General features: G+C 47.8%; 1 pseudogene; it reads left to right on the top strand.

Moving 5' to 3' along the window:
* The first annotated feature begins 576 nt into the window (after window positions 1-576).
* On the top strand, window positions 577-3,971 carry LOC136516783 (uncharacterized; annotated as a pseudogene).
* The last annotated feature ends 231 nt before the right edge of the window (window positions 3,972-4,202 follow it).

Here is a 4,202-nt window from a genome sequence, read left to right as displayed (position 1 = left end):
GGCCGCGCGGGCGTGGGGGCGTTGCGGCGAGCTTCCGCGCAGGCGTGGTGGAGGCGGCGGCGAGGGTGGCATGGGCGTGAGAGTGCGGGGGGCGCGGCTCCCAGCGTGAGCGAGCTCCCTGGCGCGGGACTCACTCGCCGTGGGCGAGCTCCCAGGCTCGGGCTCCCCAGCAGCTTCCCGGAATGGGCGAACGGCGCGGAGGTGGAAGAAGAGAAATAAGACTGACAGGTGGGGCTCGCGCATGGAAGGAGAGAGAGGAAACTGGCAAGTGGGGCCCATTAAACAGTAGCTAACGACGCCAAATCCATCATCCATTCTATTCATATTTATCCCTTCAACCAAACACAAAATGGGTCGATCCTATCCCTTATCAACCAAACAAAAAAAATGGAGTCGTCCCGTCCCCGTCCAATCCCAACATAGTTGATGAGGCTCCCCCCCCCCCCACCCCCACCACTCCCCCCCCCTCTCTCCTGTACATGGGCCGACTGTATGACCTGAGCCCATTAAAACAACGTTTGTGCTCGAGAGCTGGCCCAGTTGTACCCCTTTTCGGTCTGATTGATTTTCTTTCCATCTGATTGATGGTTCCTGTTTCTCCCCTTTTCGGCCTCATCTAGCTTCCTTCAATCCTTCTCCAGATTGAGCCAAACCCTAGGCCGTGCGTGGCGGACGGAGGACGCAGTAAGCGGGATCGCCACTACCAACAGCATGCGTGGCGGGTACTCGGGCCGCGGTGGTTTCGCTGGCGGCCGCCATAGCAGCAGCAGCAGCGGCAGCCACAGCAATGATGGCAGGGGATACCACGGGAACCCTTGCCTGACGATGCACCAGCCGTGGGCGTCGCTGCTGGTGCACGGCATCAAGCGTGTCGAGGGCCGCTCATGGCCGTCCCCGATCACAGGTCTGCGCCTTCCCTTCCCCTCTTTTGATTTTGGTTTGGATTTGAATAAGTAAGTAGTAAGATTCAGTTCCATCTCATTCCCTCCCAGGCCGCCTGTGGATTCACGCAGCATCCAAGGTTCCTGACCCCGACACCATCAAAGCCATGGAGGATTTCTATAGGCAGATTTATGCCGTCAATGGCATCACTGACATCAAGTTCCCTGATCATTACCCTGTCTCACGCCTCCTTGGTTAGCACTCGTATGCCTTGTCTTCTGTCTTCTCTCCCAGTTACTATAGGACACGCCTGCTCTGGCTACTTCCTTCAATCACAAATGTAATCTGTCCAAAGTTGTCCCAATTAATATTTTCTAACTTTGACTAACAACATCTTTAAAAACATAACATCTCGAGTGAAAAGAGTGATATATTATGAAAATGTTTTTTTTTTCCACACTGGCTGACAATGTCAATCTTGTACTGTCAATCTATACTGTAAACTTTGGTGCTTCTCCTAGTGTTTCTTGTGCGTTGATGCTAGCTGTAGAGGAGTTACACTTTTGGGATTTGGCCAGGGCACGAGGTTAATTTGTCAGTGTTAGAGGTTGTGGTTGGTCAATGTGTTTGTGTGGCACGCATATTTTTGGATCGTAAGTGTGTGTGGTGTTGTAAGGGTTCTTACCCCTTTTTTCTTCTTAATATAATGATACGCAGCTCTCCTGGGTGTTCAAGAAAAAAATATATTTTGATCGGATGGTCAAAACATAAAAAGTTTACCTTGGATAAACCTAGATGGACTTATATTTACAACCAGAGAAAGTGCATCACATCATCCTAGATGAAGTTGTTGACCTGGGACATGAAAAACTGCATCTCATCTCCTACCATTCCGTTTTTTTGCTTTTATGTGCTAATATGTTCCACCACAGGCTGTGTTGAGGTGGTAGGCTGCCTCAGGTCTGAAGAGCTTGTTTGCTGGGAACACGTTCCTGAGTCTGTATGTTCTGTTACTCTCCAATTTCTCTTCCTTTGCTCCAGTACCATTTTACCTGCAATGCATTTTACTTAGCTCATGATGCAACATCCTACTCTCAAATGCAGGTCAGGCTTGAAGGGCTGACTGACTTTTGTTGGCTCTGTGAGAATCCGCAGGTGAGTTTGACATGCTACTCTCCTCCTCACTCCTAGCTAGCACATACCATAACCGCTGGCATCTTTGTTTGTCCGTGACATTCCGTACATGAATTTATGCAGAAGTTGGTGGTTCCATTCGAGATGCGTGGCTACCAGGGCGTCTACAATTTAGAAAGAAGGGTGAGTTCAGTCCTGGTTGGCATAAGCAGTTCCTCCTATTTCCACCTTTTGCTTGTACTCATAACTCTGGAATCTGTTCTGCTTGCCATCTCACAGATCTATGATGGGGCTGTGAGGGGCCTTTCACCTGTTCAAGGTCCACTGCCTGTCAAGTTCCCTCTTCCAGATCCCAGAGATCCTTTCTCTTTGAAGCCAGGATCTCTTACATTTGCTGCTTCCTAATCCACGCAGCAAAAATCTGCAAGTGTTACTGCAGCAATAGCCGGGGCTCGAGCTGCAGCCACTCAATTCTCAAAGAAGGATCACAAAGCTGCTACTAGTAGTGAAACTGGTACACAAGAACAATCCTGTGGAAGCAATGGTGATAGCAGTTCAGTTGATGGCAATGTGCCGTCCATTGTCCATGGCAGCTCTGCGTATCTACAGAACCAGAATCAGCCTTCAATTTTCCAGAGCACTCCAGCGTACTCCCAAAATCCAAATTCCGAGCCTCGGAGAAGCCCCAGATTAGAATTTGGAGCTTCCAATAGGGTGAGTATTGATATGTTTAGCTTCATCTACTTTTGCTTGGTGAATTCATTTTTCCTTGCAGTTTTGATTTTTCCTTCATTTTTCCTTGCAGTTTCGAGTCGCGGTCTCCTCGCATTGCACAGGCGAGGGTAAGGCTTGCCACTAACACCCTTCCCCAGACCCCGCATAGAGCGGGAGCTCTCTGCACTGGGTACGCCCTTTAAAGAATAAGTTGACTTGCTTAGTACTCCCTCCATTCCAAATTATAAGTCGTTTTGGCTTTTCTAGATACATTGCTTTGCCATGTATTTAGACAACATATATCTAGGTGCAAAGCAAGATCTATGTACCTAGAAAAGCCGAAACGACTTATAATTTGGAACAGAGGGGGAAATATACTAATATTGTTTGGTTAGTTTATACGTTGGATACTGGAGCACTGGGCACATAAATGACTAGGTTTCAATTTGCACCACAAAATCTGAAGTGAACATTTGAAAATATGGAACACTTGCTTTCCAGTTAACTAGTGATTGATATACTCAAATAAGATCATTAATCAGATCTACAACAGCTACCATGCCGCAGTTGTGAATTAAATCATAGCAGTTGTCACTGTATGGAGAATGTTTAGTTACATTAGAGGAATGGGTCAATGGTAGAGAACTGGAGACGCACTCTTGATTTTGTAGAATTCAGCTGGCAGGGTCGTTGGAACAAGATGAGTGGCAAACCTCTAGAATCCACAATTTGCAAATACACCGCACACAAATTAGGCATGTTTGTTTGGTTGGAGAAGGCGCTTGAGGTTATCATGGCTAACCTATTTGTTCGTGATTTGACAGGGTTTTGTTGGAAACTAACACTAATATGGTGACTGATTATTAGCTTGTTACAGTGGCACTGAGGGAGCTGAAGCAGTTAAGCCTGAGCGAGAAAGGAGCAGGACAAGCAGTTCCCAGAAGCTGACCAATGCAATCTAACAAGTAGGTAGGTTGAAGCGCATGCATGGGATGGGAGTATGTGATAGATAGAATGAGCACCTTGGATCCCTTGTAATGCTTGCCATAGCCCATAGGGCGAGAGAGGTATAGCATTTGGCTGTTGTATGTTTGTAGAAAGATCGGTGATGTTTGCAGAATTCATGGGGGGATGAAATCATGACGGACCGCCTAGCTAGGTAACAAATTTCTCAAATCAAGCGCCCCCTTTAGCTTGTAATTAAATATGCTGCAGTGCTGGAAGTGTTGCAATTGTGTGAATTAATGTTTGCCGTCACACGTACGCTAGCAGTGCTACGGCATTGCTGAGGCGGGCTCTTTTGGCATCTACCCGGCTCTGACATCTGAGGGAGGAAGGAGATAAAGGAGGTCCAAGAATGCAGGCAGGCAGGTGCAGGTTCATGCACCACCTGTATTTGAGGATGGCTGACCCTGACCGGGGATGCCGTGTAATGCAGTGGCCTGATAGCCGCGGTCACTCTCACTCTAAAT

The sequence above is a fragment of the Miscanthus floridulus genome, chromosome 17 (assembly GCF_019320115.1).
Source record: "Miscanthus floridulus cultivar M001 chromosome 17, ASM1932011v1, whole genome shotgun sequence".
In the NCBI taxonomy this organism is placed as follows: Eukaryota; Viridiplantae; Streptophyta; class Magnoliopsida; order Poales; family Poaceae; genus Miscanthus; species Miscanthus floridulus.
This window is presented reverse-complemented; position numbering and strand designations above follow the sequence as displayed.